This window comes from Podarcis gaigeae (genome assembly GCF_964106915.1).
Source record: "Podarcis gaigeae genome assembly, chromosome: Z".
Lineage (NCBI taxonomy): Eukaryota > Metazoa > Chordata > Lepidosauria > Squamata > Lacertidae > Podarcis > Podarcis gaigeae.
In genome coordinates this window covers 11,458,439-11,473,669 of record NC_139691.1, presented here as the reverse complement: position 1 = coordinate 11,473,669, position 15,231 = coordinate 11,458,439, and the positions used below count along the sequence as shown (strand labels likewise).

General features: G+C 43.9%; 1 long non-coding RNA gene across 1 annotated transcript; it reads left to right on the top strand.

Moving 5' to 3' along the window:
- The first annotated feature begins 470 nt into the window (after positions 1-470).
- On the top strand, positions 471-14,973 carry LOC310836270. The gene is made up of 3 exons (XR_014559982.1): positions 471-630; positions 6,386-6,451; positions 14,325-14,973. It is a non-coding gene; the product is annotated as an uncharacterized lncRNA (long non-coding RNA).
- The last annotated feature ends 258 nt before the right edge of the window (positions 14,974-15,231 follow it).

Sequence of the window (15,231 nt, the reverse complement as noted above, 5' to 3'; positions counted from 1 at the left end):
ATGATTCAGTATAGCACTGGTTCCCGACATTCCTATGCTGTTTGCCCCCTGTGCATTCACTGTTGTGGGCTCAAGCCGGTGGAACTCTCTGTCACATGAGATCAGACAAGCACTCCTTCCTGGACTTCAGGTGCATGACAAAGGCATTTTAAGGTGGTGATTTGTTTTATGATGCCTTTTTGTTGTTTAGATTCTCTGTGGGATTTATTTTTATGTACAGTGTTTGAAATGCTAATGATTCAGTTTATATAAATGCCAGAAAGAAAGAAAGAGGCACGGGCATCCCAACAGCAGAGAAACTATCAGGAAATCTCATGCCTTGTTTTGGGCAGTCTGCAGTTACCTCAGACACCATCTCCTGATCCCATGGAAAGCCTTGCAACCAAGGCGTGGCCCATTACCCCTGTGAATGAGCCTTATCCAACTAAGTGGCAAACCTGTCTTAATTGGAAGATTTGCCTTTCAGATTTCTGTAGAGAGAGCCGCCTGGTCTAACCGGAAAAGTAGCTGGCTGGGGCGCTTAACAGCAGACCCAAGCGTTGCCTCCAACAGACTCCCCGTCTCTTGCTTTACAATACGCCCATCAGCCGTGGAGAGCCAGGCGCCACAGGGTGCGTCCAAGTGCACCAGGTAACAAGGGTTGTTGTTGGGGTTTATTTGGTTTTTTTTTTAAAAAAAAAAGCTCTTTATCAGCCATCTTTAGCATTTGCATAGAGAGGAGGTGCAAGATCAGAGTGGCAACTTCAGCAGCAACAGAGGAGGTAGAGGAAGAGAACACCCAAGTGGTGCTTGCTGTACTCACTGTCATGGTGCCAGTTCACACACTTGGAGACAATCAAGTCATCTTCCCAAGGGGGATGACTAACTTTGTGAAAGTCATCATAGGAGTTAATCCAGTGTGTGGTGGGGGAGGGATATATGCAGGGGAAAACTCCTGACTGGGACCCCTGGAGAGCCACTGCCAGTCAATGCAAACCAAAGGAGTGTTCACACATGACTTTTAAGAAGTGTGCAAACTGTGCACACAGCTAGCTGAGCTATACTGCATTGCAGGAGGTTGTACAAGATTACCTTTGGGGTTCCCTCCCAACTGTACAACGCTGTGATTCTACATTAGTTATTGGCACATTACGTTCAATGGATGCATACAATATGAACACAGCCGTGGAGCAGTGCAAATCAATAAGTGTGCACGCTTTTACACAAACACATGTACAGTGGTACCTCTGGCTGCGAACGGGATCCGTTCCGGAGCCCCGTTTGCAACCTGAACAGAACGCAACCCCCGTCTGCGCACACGCAGGTCAGGATTCGCCGCTTCTGCGCATGTACGTGATGTCATTTTGCGCTTCTGCGCAAGTGGTGAAACCCAGAAGTAACCCTTTCTGGTACTTCTGGGTCACCATGGGACGCAACCTGAAAAGATGTAACCCACAGCATTCACAACATGAGGTATGACTGTATATGTGCAGAGACAGATGGACTAGATGGACCATTGGTCTGCTCCCGCAGTCTGCTATTGTGTTCATAAGTGTGGCAAAACTCACCCACCATCCTTGACTTTAGGCAGACCATACACAAACACCCTTCCTGGAAATAAGAGTGTTGCACTCACAGAAAAAGATGATATAAGGGTGGAGAAGCCATACCTCTCCAGATGCTGTTGGACTCTCATCAGGCGCGGACACCATGACCAATGGGAAGAGGCCAAAGGAGTTCTAGTCAAACAACATCTGGAGGGCCACAGGTTTCTCAATGCCGGTTGATAAGTTGCAAATCATGACCCATCCCAAACCTTTGAGAATTGGGTAGGCAGCAGATTTCCACTAAAAAAATTACAATGGGATCTAATTAGTCAGAGAGCGGGGAGAAGTCTACATGCATCCTCCTGTTCCTTGAACATTTCCCAGGAGCTCACAAGCACAGGCCATAAAAACAATGTAGTGACATTTCCCCATGGCAAACATTCCCGGATGACACCATGATAGCAAGCAGAAGAACAATTTAAAAGTCTGAAATACAAATTGAATAGATTAAGTCACCGTGTAAGCACATTTGTAAGATGCTATCTCAGGTCTGTAAATAGAAACCAGCCCTTAATCGCCAAAACACATTCCCTGCTTTTGGCACTGTGCTGTAATAAACATTGTTTTTGCATAAATGTTGTCAGTGACACCAACTTACTATGGAGAGTTGAGTGAGCAGAAATGGATGGACTCAATTTGTATTTAGGGACGTATGTCAGTAGAGCATGAGACTCTTAATCTCAGGGTTGTGGGTTTGAGCCTCACAAAGGGCACATGATTCCTGCATTGCAGAGGGTTGGACTTAATTACCCTCACAGTCCCTTCCAACTAATTTACACACACACACTTGTGTGTTTGTGTGAAGGATCAATTGAACACCCTTGTTCCACTATTGCCAACTTATTCACCCACTCTTGCTGCTGTGCCTTGAACCATGACTTGATTGATGTATGGTGATAAATGCTAGCTGCTCATTGGTGCAGGGCATTCCACTGTTGCAAGGCATAATTACAGGAGCTGGCTGAAAACTTGACAACCCTAAGTACAGGAATTCATTTATACTTTTGTGCATTGGCTTCTGGTCTGTTTGCTACCACAGTCGAAAGAAAACTAGCGCAGCCTTAAACATTGTTTAAAATAAATAAAATGCACCTCCTAGAGCATTGGTGAGGAACCTGTAGCCTTCCAGATGCTGCAGGAGTGCAGCTCCCATTAGCCCTGACCACTGGGCTTGCTGACTGGGGCCAGGAGTGGCCCAAGCTATTTTGGCACCTGAGGTGAACCACAAAAGGGTGTCCCCTCCCCCCTCCCCTGTGCCAGAGATGAAGAGGGGAGTGAATATCTATATCTGGAACAAGCAGGGCTTTTTTTCAGCCAGAACTCACCAGAGCTCAGTTCTGGAACATTTCAGGTGAGCACCATTGCCATAATAAGAGAGCATAGTGAGTTCCAGCACCTCTTTCTCTAGAAAAATAGCACTGGGAACAAGGGCGGGGAATAAAGATTGACGTTGGGAATAGGGGACAGGAGACCAGTAAAACCACTGAGAAGCCATTGTGGAGGCAGCATTAGGGTGGGGCTGCCAAAGGGGCAGCAAATCTGGCCTCCAAGGAGTTGTACTGCAGTCATCGTTACCACTACGACAACAGCGGTAGGCAATGCATTTCTTGGAGGCAAGATCTGGCACCCCTGTGTATCCTACTGCCTGAGGCGGTCACCTAACTTTGCTGGGTGGGCCGGCCCTGGCTAGGGTTGATGGGAGTTGGAGTCTTACAACAACTGGAGGGTTACCAGGATTTCCTATATGCAGCTCACATCCTTGCAGAAAATTACAACACAGAGAAATCTTTTGCATGTGCTGTTTACTCCTCTGTGCACATGTAGGGAAGATATGGCTGGCTGAACATGCTCAGAAGCCACATCTCTCCGTATTATTCATATTTCACAAGTCTATGTCCTGGCATAGGGAACAGATATTGGATCTGGGATCTGTGGTAGTAGGTTTGCCTATCTTGTAATGCTCTACTGTCTTTTAGGACCTTCCTTGTCCGACAAGGCTTACAAGGGCAGGCTTTTACCCCAGCCCATATCTGAGTTGTATCTGTACTGTAATTGTTTTTACATATGAAAATGTTTTTAATTGTTTGTATCTGCGGAATTGTTTTTCTATACAGAATCACTTTTTAAAATTGTTTTTGCATATGGAAAAAAAAATATTGTATGGTTTTTTAAATTGTGTACTGTATTCCCTTCAATACGCTACAGGGGAAGAGGTTTCGTAAATGGAATCAAGTAAATAAATAAATAAAAACAACTCAGTCAACATATTGCAAGCTGGACACATTCAAATCTTTCCCCTATCTCCAGCTGGGCTCCTGGGTCTATTTTAATAGCTGTGCAGCAGGCAGAAATTCAAAAGGTGATGCTTTTCTCAGCACGAAGATGCAGTGCAAAGGGATCTCTACTTAGTCCCATTTAAGTATTGAAAGCAACTCACACAGATTTTTGTAAGCAATATTTACAACTCCCCTATAAGACCGATATTATTTTCTCATAATCCTGACAAAGGGCTGAGGTTAGTGGTGACCCCTCTGTAACCACCCAGAATGTTTTGTGGCTGATGTAAAGATTTTAGTTCACATTATTTGCCACTATGTTTGCTTTTTTGCCCTTGAAGTTTCTTCCAATGCATTTCTGCCTGTCACAGAGGTATTAAAGGCACAGTAAGAAATGCTATCACAAGGCTACTGCAGAAATATAGGATTATATCCAATGCTATATGCATGCTCAGAGTAGATCTATAAATATTAATAGCCATGACTAAGGCCACATTCACACCATATATTTAAAGTGCTACGATACCACTTTAAGCAGACATTACTTCCCCAAAAGAATTCTGGGAGCTGTAGTTTGTAAGAGGTACTGAGAGTTGTTAGGAGGTCCCTGTCTCCCTCACAGAGCTACAGTTCTCAAAATTCCCTGTGAAGAGGGATTGATTGCTTAACAAATCTAGAAATTATAGCTGTGTAAGGGGAACGGGACCTTCCTAACAACTCTCAGCACCCCTTACAAACTACAGCTCCCAGAATTCTTTGGGGGAAGTCATGTCTGCTTAAAGTGGTATCTCAGCACTTTAAAAATACGGTGTGAATGTGGCCTAACTTGGTTCAGTTGCCTCAAAAGCTCGACTCCCAAGTAAAAAATTGTTGGATGCAACCCAGATCTGCAAACACGAGGATTTTGAAAGGGCCAAACTGTTTTCAAATTCAGTGCAAAACGAGTCCCTTTCTAAAACCTAGCCTTCACGAAATAAAAATGGAAAAACATGCTATTATTTAAAAGACTCGCTTCTGCTTCCAAAGAAATTATGAGTCTGGAATTAGGTGAGGCAGGGAGGGAGAGCTGGAAACAAAAGTCCGGGCAACGTTTGGTAAAGGCCGAGACCATCCCAGATTGAGTTACTGACGGAATTACAGCTGACACTAAGAACTGTTTGAGATGACTTGAGGAGGGTGGGGGGGCAATGGTAGACAATGGTTTGTATTATTTAGTGGGATAAAGGTGACATTTCGGGGAATGTGGAAGACTAAGGAAGGCAGAGCCTCCTTGTCTGCCCCCTCAGATCCAAACATCAGTTGCTCTTGTACTCAAAGCCAGCAGGGATCCGGGAGGGAAAGACAAGCCGCTATAATCAGTTTAAGCTTCCAGACAAGCCGGCCCCCAGGTTCTGTTTATGCACTTTCCACCTCGCCAGAGACCTCTTGATTTATCCAGGAGATGAACACAGCCTTCTTCTCTCCCTTCTCTCACCACTCTCTTACAAAACCTCCCAAATAAGATTAAGGAGGGCTTCCTTTTCAATGAAACACAACTTTAAAACATACACACAAGTCCTCATCAAAATGTGCCACCCTGCTTTCTGTAAGCAAAATCCACGTGATGCAGAACAGGGGTGAGGAACCTCCAGCCCAGGAGCCAAATTGAGCCCTCCAGACCTCCATGCATCACCCTTAGAACTCTGCCCAGGCCACCTCTCCTCTCCCCAGACCACATGTGCATTTGTTAGGCTTGCCATACGTCAGGAAAATTCCTGACATGTCCTGGCTTTTGGGTGCAAAAATGGTGTCATGGGGAAATCCAGAGGTAAAATCACTATCTTTGGGTTAGGTTTCCCTAAAAAAGCTCAACAACTTTGTAGGTGTCAGGAATTTTACTTTATGAAACATGGCAACCCTAGCATTTGTTTCTCTACCCACCAGTGACATGCACTCCTCAGAAGGTTTCCCAGAAGAGGATGTGGCCCATGAGCTGAAAAACCTTCCTCAAGTGAATGCTAGTCTATTTGCATTTAAAGGTTAATCTATTAAATTTGCACTTTCCATAACAATAGGAGAAGCAAAACTATTTTGCAGTGCAGTATTCCAGCTAAGCAGTGTTTATGAAAAATGTGTCTGCTAGGGTAAAGTGTGCATAAAAAATTCATATTCATGAAAATAGCATACAAAAAATGCATTGTATTAAGGGGGGAAATTGCTTGCAAAAATACACATATTAGTCTAAACATCATACAGAAATGTGTTCATTAGAAATTTGCACTGAAGTGCTGGTTCATCTTATAGAGATTTAAAACAAAAATAAATCACAATTTGTGGCAGAAATGTGGAGAACTGAACAAGAATAAACAAGAAACTGAGAAAACTAAAACTGACAGATCCTTCCATCTCTAATCCAGAGGGTAGGGCCTGATTTAACAGGTTTGAATTATGTGAAAGGGGATCTCAACATTTGAAAAGACCTCCCTGGTGGTCCATCAGTGGAGCAGACAGCTTCATATGGTAATGGACTCTTTTCCTTTCCAGGTTTTTAAGATCGATGACCACCTAGCAGGGATGTCGCAGCAGCATATTCCATGAATTGGCATTGGGGTAAGACTGGGTGATTTTTTGAGATCCTCACCAAAGCTTTGATTCTATTAAATGGCCCCCACAAAATAGCATATCCTCCAACATTTGAATAATGAAAAAAATGGCAGCAATGCAAAATGCCCCTGTTTTGATCATGAGAATCACACTCTGAATTTCATTATTAAACATTGCTGAAAGGTATAGTCTGTCTACTAATGTTGCATTCATTTGTTCTGCCATAGCCCCCTGCTCTGCTGTGGGGACAAGCAAGACAATACATGAGATGCATGATCAGATTTCACAGGTCTTTTTTAAAAGGGGAAGGGCTGGAGAAACAGGCATGGGAAAGATTTGTGGTAGCTTCCTTCCTGGACTGTACATAGGATGCGAGGACTGGTTTTTTTGTTTTGTTTTTAAAGACAATGGGGTGGAGTGTGGGAGAAGAAACCCCTCTTGTACACCATGGTGTATGTGGAGGGGGTACTTTTCATTAGGGCCATGGTGCTGGAGGGAATAATTTTTTAATACCCCCCTAGTCCAGCATCCTGTTCTCATAGTGACCACTCTGATGCCTCTATTGGGAAGACAAGAAGCAGGACGTGAGTGCAACAGCACTCTGCCCACCTGCAGTTTCCAGCAACTAATATTCAGGACATCCTGCCCCAAGCATATTTTAAACAAAATAAATAAGGGGGGGGAACCAAGATTGTGCATTTCAATTATTGTTTAGTGTGGCCCTTTATAGGCTTATCTTCCATGTATTTGTCCAATCCTCTTTTAAAACCATCCAAGTTGATGGCTTCAGCTGTTTCATGTGGGAGGCAAGCGGCCCAGAAGTGACTTAGATGGCTTTGGTGTGTGGAATGGCAGGCTGTTGTGTGCACAAGACAATACCTTGCATAGGCATCTGTATATGCATCTGTGCACAAGACATTGTGTGTCTAGGGATCCTCAGGAGTCTCTCTCTCTTTCTTATAAACACTGCAGATCATGGTCATCTAAAGAAGGTGAGTGTTGAAAGAATCAGGATAGATAAAAGAAACTTCTTTTTCACTCAGCACATGGTAAACCTGTGCAACTTTCTCCTGCAGCACGCAGTGATAACCACCAAATTGGATGGCTTTAAAAGAAGGTTGGACAAAGGCATGGAGGAAGACAAAGCTATCAGAAGCTACTAGCCATAATGGCTATTGCCATAGTCAGAGGCAGCAGTGTATCGCAGGAGCATGCTGGTCAGTAATCACACAGTTTAAAGTTGGAGTTAACTCTTTATTAGTGAAAACATGATCCCCACAGACTTGGTTGAGTGTCAGGCCTAATGAACAGAGCAGTTCATTCCCAATGGTCTTACTCCATGAAAATCAGTTTCCAGGACTGTTTATTAAATGGGTAAAATCAATTTACACATTACAGACAGCACAGATAATTGTTAATGGAGAATTGACTGAAACCTGTGAGATACAGAAGAGGACAAGGCAAGGGTGTCCATTGTTCCCATTGCTTTTCATTCTGGTCTTGGAAGTTTTGCTTAGAGATATTAGACAAAATGAATTATAACAATGAAGATAAAAAAAAATGAATATGACACCAAAAGATCAGAAGGTTTTGGAGAAAACAGGGTTTCAGAATGAAAAAAAATGAAATACTTGGGTATTACTATGATAAATATGAACTGCTCGTTATTTCAAAATAATTATGTTATGAAAGGAGCTGAAACTTAAAAAGATATGTAAAGATGAGAGACATTAAAATTGTCATTATTAGGCAGAATTTCAGTGATAAAGATGAATGTTTTTTCCCAGAATGATGTTTTTATTTCAAACATTACCTATTTTGACTAATGACTTACCATTTAAACAATGGCAAAAAGATTTATCTAAGTTTCTATGGCAAGGAGAAAAACCACAAGTCAAAATGAAAATATTTCAAGATGCGAAGGAAAGGGAAGAACTGGGTTTACCTGACCTGAAATAGTACTTTGCGGACTGTTGTTTAGTGTTGATGAAGGAATGGGTGACCCTGAGAACTAGAAGATCATGATTTGAGATTTGGATGGCATGGATATTTGTGGTATGGTAAGATCAAAGTTAATGTAGATTTCAAAACCATTTTGTTAGATATACCATATTGAGAATTAGGAATAGATATAAATCTAGGATATATGCAAAGATACCTTATGGATTTCAACATAAGAAACATTTCGTAGAAAACATAAGAAGCATTTCGTAGAAAACATGCACTCCACTATTAGAATGGAGTTAGGGAGACGGTAAAATTTAAAAAAAGGAACAAGGGAAGGTTAAAGTCTTTAATTTTTTTCCCCACCTACAATTAACAGAGAGATTTAAGTTGGATAAAAAGACATTTGGTATAGAACAAAAAAGACATATTTTTAAATTAAGTTGTGTACAGATAATGAACATGTTATTGAGAAAATTTCAACAAAACAAGTTAAATGGGCAAAAATGGGTATGATAAACAGATGGAACAGTGGGAACATATGTTGACTAAAGGGTTAAAAAATACACATTTGATTACAAAATGATGTATCATTGGGACTTAACTCCTGATAAGTTATTTAGAATGTATAAAAACATTCCAAATACTTGCTGGAAGTGTCAAGAAGGGACATTTTTTCATGCTTGGTGGACGTGTAAAAAAGCTAAACAATATTGGAAACACTGACACTGATACAGGATATTTTTAAGGTCAATTTTCAACTAAAGCTGGAACTCTTCCTGTTGGGACTTACGGTATACAATTAGAAAAATACTATGGAACTTTATTTCAAAATATATGCACAAAGATGGAAAGATTATAGCCTCCAGTGGAGGAATGGTTGTTAGAATTACTGGACTTAGTTGAGATGGCGAAATTGATGTGGTTAATCAGAGAAAAATCATTGTCAACATTTACAAAAGATTAGAAACTTCTTATAGACTTTGTTCATGAAAAAGAAAATGAACTTATGATATGTGGGTTTGAGGATTGAAGATAATGCTGGTTTATAGAAGGGAGATTTATTAGGTGTTATCTTAGAGTGAATGTGTTGAATAATTCTCTATAAAGCTGACAAATGAATAATTGGAAGTTCTCTTTTTCTTTCTTTTTCCTTCTCTCTCTTTTTGCTCTGTGTTTTTATTTAGATTAAATTTTTATAAAATTCATAAAAATATATCCAATATTAATCATTGTATTTTTTTCCAAGTTTCAATAAAATTTATTGAGAAAAAAATAAACAAAAATCAGTTGCCAAAAAAGACCCTGTCTCCTCACAGCCATCTAAATCCCCTTCTCTCCAGGGCTTTCCCTAAGCAATCAGAGACTACGCCTGCATGCAGCCAACTTCTCCTCTCTGCCCTTATCATGCCTCTTCTGGTTCTGGGAGACAAGGGGAGAGGGGAGCTTGTCGCAGCAGGAGGGGGAGACGCCTGTGACTCTTCACCAGCCTGACTCATTTCTGCCTCTTGGCCTCCCTCCTCCCACTCTCCTGCTTCAGCTTCTGGCTCTGATTCTGGACTTCTTTCTGCCACAGATTCTCCCAGCTTACTAAGCCCTGTTACCTCTTCAGCTTCTGACATCTCCTCTTCCTAGTCTTCTCCCTCTGGACCATTTATCATTGTCCCACTACTACTCCCTGGGCTCTGAGCCTTCCTCCCTTGCGGTTCCCTGGCTTGCTCCTCCTTCTGCATCAAGCCACTCTATGACACAGTGCTTCTGAATCCCTGCTGGTGGAAACAACAGGAGGAGAGGGTTTTGTGCTCAGCTCTTGCTTGCAGGTTTCCCACAAAAGACATCTCATTGGCCACCGGGAGCAGGATGCTGGACTAGATGGGGCCATTGCTTGATGAAGCAGGGCTTTTCTTATGAATCACAGTCCTGAGGGGCAAAAATACTAGCAACTCAAGTTAGAAACATTTTTCAAAAGTCATTGCTAAGCAGTGATTTAGCAGCAGCTACCAAAATACATAGGTGGTCTACAAAGGGACAGCTGCAATGTATAGGGCAGCAAGATATTCCCTGGCCCTTTCTTTGAGAGTCCAAAGGGTTGAGGTTTGCAGTCAGCAGTCTGTAATTTCATAAAGAAGCTTGTTCAAAGTACCTTTGGTTATTTTCCTTCACCTTCTTATTTTGATGGGGTGGTGGTCCCCAAAGCACACCCCATTTTGTCCTGTAATTGATTTTCATTAGAGCTCTCCTTTTACTGTCAGCACCTAATTATCAACCCATAATTGACCCCACCTTGCTATAAAAGCTAATGGCCAGCTCTGATTCCACCTCACAGCTCATTCGAACTTTGGCTTGTCCAGTCACCAGCTGTTCTCAGTGGCAGATCCCAAAGAGGCAGCCTGACTCGTGATTCAAATTGGCAAGGTTTCCAAGGATGAGTTGCTGTTGGAAAAACAAACAGGGGCAGGGAGATAGATTATGGTCTGGATTTAGCAAAATGACAGTTTTACAAAGGCGAGACCTCTTGTCCAAGACATCCCCTCCCACAAAGAAATGCATAAGGGACATTTCGCTGCTTTAGAGAGATACAAGTGTCTTTGAGACAGAGGTCCACTGGCAGGAGAAGCTAACGAGAAATATACTTTGCCCTTCTGTTCTACTCAGTCCCCATGTTTGTTTTTCCTGGGGCCGCCACTGCTGGTGGAAAGGAAGGGGAGCAAAAGGGAAGGAGCAAATGAAATAGTTAAGAAGGGAAGGGAAGGGAGGAAGAGCAAAAAGAAAAGGGATGGAAGGAAAAGGAAAAAAAGGAAGGGGAGAAGGGAGGTAGGGAGGGTAAAGAAAAGCGGAAGGAAGGAATGAAGGGGTAGCAAAGAAAGACAGAAGATGTAAGTGAGAAAGAAAGAAAGAAAGAAAGAAAGAAAGAAAGAAAGAAAGAAAGAAAGAAAGAAAGAAATTCTTTATATATGGAACTGTTTGCAGCACAATTGTGAGCACATCTTACTCATCTAGAGAAGCGACGTTGAGCAAAGCCAGCGGAGAGACACGCTCCACCTAAGTACCACTGTCAATATTAAATTTATCACAGGAGACCCTTGAAATGGCTCCATTCCAGGGATGAGGTGAATTAGCTTTGCTTGGGAAAGCAGCTATTTTCCTAATAAATCTATCAGGTGCAGGTAGTAAAATGTTCTTAGCCGTGTCCGATGTGTCTCCTGCCTGTAATTAGCTATTAAAACATTACCAGCCTTGTGCTGTGTTAGCGGGTGAGGTTTATTGCATTGCGGATAGGGATGCAGGAGGAACAATTCCCTCCATGCCCTTCCTGGAAATGCTTCTCGACAAGCAAACTGCTACTTTGGGCCATTTCCAGCAGTAGGGGCAGGGGGTTGTGCCTCCTTATAAAATGGGACTCAGCTCGGTATCTTTTAACATGGAAGCATGCAAGGATTTCCGACAAACTCAGTTAAACAGACTGGAAGCAATGGGGGGGAGGCGTGGATGATCCCATAGAACAGGGCTGGGGAATCTTGTTCAGCCCAAGAGCAAGATGCCCTTCTGGGCAACATTCTGCAGGTCAGAGGTAAAACTGGGCAGAGCAACAAATGTGAGTTTTACCTTTTGTAGAGTAGGCTAGTTTCTACTAGACACTTGCACCCCTCCCTGTCCTCCTTCCAGACCAGCACAATCACATCTGAGGGATGCATTCCAGCCAAGCAACAACACTCAAAGAGGGTGCAAAGCTAGACCTGTAAGGGGACCTGGCTTGGGAAAGAGGGTATGGCTGGTGAGAGGCATGGGGAGTGCGAAGTGCTGAATATAGGGCCTTGGAGGGCTGAATTGCCCCACCCCAGACCAGAGGTTTCCCACTTCTGCTGCAGGATAAGCTGGACCAGAAGAACATGGGCACGCAACTCAGTCCCAGGAGACACCATATAAGGAAAGTAGGGCCCGTTCAGTCTCACTAAGGCCACCTTTGCACCATACATTTAAAATGTTATGACACCACTTTAAACAGAATTCTGGGTGCTGTAGTAATAATAATAATGATAATAATAATAATAATAATAATAATAATTTATTTATACCCCGTCCATCTGGCTGGGCTTCCCCAGCCACCCTGGGCGGCTTCCAACAAAATGTCAAAATACAGTAATGCATCAAACATTAAAAGCTTCCCTAAACAGGGCTGCCTTCAGATGTCTTCTAAAAGTCTGGTAGTTGTTGTTCTCTTTGACATCTGGTGGGAGGGCATTCCACAGGGCGGGTGCCACAACCGAGAAGGCTCTCTGCCTGGTTCCCTGTAACTTGGCTTCTCGCAATGAGGGAACTGTCAGAAGGCCCTCGGCGCTGGACCTCAGTGTCCGGGCTGGGTGATGGGGGTGGAGACGTTCCTTCAGGTATACTGGGCCGAGGCCGTTTAGGGCTTTAAAGGTCAGCACCAACACTTTGAATTGTGCTCGGAAACGTACTGGGAGCCAATGTAGGTATTTGAAAACCAGTGTTTTGTGGTATTGGTCCCACAATACCAGTCACCAGTCTAGCTGCCACATTCTGGATTAGTTGTAGTTTCCGGGTCACCTTCAAAGGTAGCCCCACATAGATCACATTGCAGTAGTCCAAGCGAGAGATAACCAGAGCATGCACCACTCTGGCGAGACATTCTGTGGGCAGGTAGGGTCTCAGCCTGCGTACCAGATGGAGCTGGTAAACAGCTGCCCTGGACACAGAATTGACCTGCGCCTCCATGGGCAGCTGTGAGTCCAAAATGACTCCCAGGCTGTTCACCTGGTCCTTCAGGGGCACAGTTACCCCATTCAGGACCAGGGAATCCTCCATACCCGCCCACCTCCTGTCCCCCCAAAACAGTACTTCTGTCTTGTCAGGATTCAACCTCAATCTGTTAGCTGCCATCCATCCTCCAACCGCCTTTGTTAATCCTTTGTTAAGGCTGCAGAGAGTTATTAGAAGTCATGCTGTTGTTTCATCTCTGGCTGCAGTTCTCCAAGATGGAAAAAGAGGCCATTCCCAACCCTCCCTGTAACTTGTGATGCTACAGATTGGACCTGGAACCTTCCCCGTGATGCTCTCCTTCTGAGCTGTGGCCTTTCCTAGCCAGAAGGCAAGGGCGCTACTGAAGGCTGCCCAAAGCCCTTTCCCAGTGGTGGAGTGGAAGGCAGGGACACCAACAGTAGGTGGCGCCAGAGTCAATGGCAGGCAGAGCTGACTCATCAGAGTTTTGTCCCCATCCTCCTCCCTGCTGAGTTGCCATATGTCCAAATTTTCCTGGATATTTCACTTGGACACTGCTGCCAACAGCAGTATTCCTGATATGTCCAGGAAATTCCGGACGTATGGCAATTCCTATGGCCTATTGGCACCACTTCCCCCTGCTACATCAGGAATGCTTTTCTGTGACCAGGGAGGGACCAGGTTGCTGAATTTTGTCAAGCAAACATTGGTGGCTGCATTTGGAGGTTCCATGAGGACTCCAAAGAACTGGCTTGGGCCACCACTGCGCCTGACATATAAAGCACTCTTAGACCACTTTAATCATTCATGACTTCCCCTTCAAGGACTGCTGGGAACTGTAGTTTGTTAAGGGTGCCGACAGTTGTTAAGAGACGCCCTATTCCCTCACAGAGCTACTATTCCCAGGATGGTTTAACAATCAATCCTTCCCATGAGACTCTGGAAACTGTAGCCCTGTGAGGGAATAGGGGCCTCCTAAAGATTCTCAGCACCCTGAATGAACTATAGTTCCCAGAATTCTTTGGGGAAAGCTATGACTGTTTAAAGAGGCATCATACTGCATTAAATGTGTGGCCTTACTTCTTTCTTTTACAGTCCTAGTTTCTGCCACCAGCAACTCAAATCCTTTTTTGCTTTGATTTCTTCCTACACTTTCCTCTCCTCCCCTCCTTCCTCTTCTCCTCTCTGTTCACAGGCAAGAACCGTATGGACAGACAGCAGGAAAGGATCCCTGCTACCGCCTGGGAGCCGTAGGAGACCTTTCTTCATGTCTTCTGTTTGCCAGTATTTTGACATTGTTAAGTTAAAACAAGCTCGCTCCGCACTTGAGGCCAGGCCTGAAACATTCTCCTTTGATCTGAAGGTCACCGCAGCCATTCTGCCAGCCTCCTAACCCTGCTGGGCTGCCCTGTGGTTTTACTTTCAAACTGTACAGCGAGAGCTGGGGGGAGCCCAGGCAGAATCCGTCCAGACAAGGAAACCCAAGAGCAGCAAGGAGCGGCCTTAATTGCCACCGCCAAGGATTCGAGTGTGGGAAACACCTCTTGGAGCGAGGGGCAGGGAAGCCTTTCCAGCCCGAGGTCCACATTCCTTTCGGAACAACCTTCTGGGGAATGCATGTTAGCAGTGGGTGGGACCAGAAGCAAAAGTGGGTGGAGCAACAGATGTGAATTTGACCCTTTTTTTACAGTAGGCAAAGCTCTCTCTGTTCCCCATCTAAGAAAAGAACGAGCATAATCGGCATTTAAAGTCACATTTCAGCCAATCAAGGAGGGTGCAAAGGAGGGCTTAGAGCAGGGGTCATCAAGCTTTTTCAGCAGGGGGCTGGTCCACTGTCCCTCAGACCTTGTGGACTATTTGTTTTGGAGGAATTCCTATTCCCACAAATAATCCAGAGATGCATTTTAAATAAAAGGACACATTCTACTCATGTAAAAACACACTGATTCCCGGACTGTCCACGGCCAGATTGAGAAGGCGATTGGGCAGAGTGCAGAGGGTGAGATAGAAAGGTATTGTGAGTCACATTTAGGGTTCCCCATTCTCCAGCACCAGAGCTTGTGGACATTCAGTGAAGCTGAATGTTGAGAACAGATGAAAGA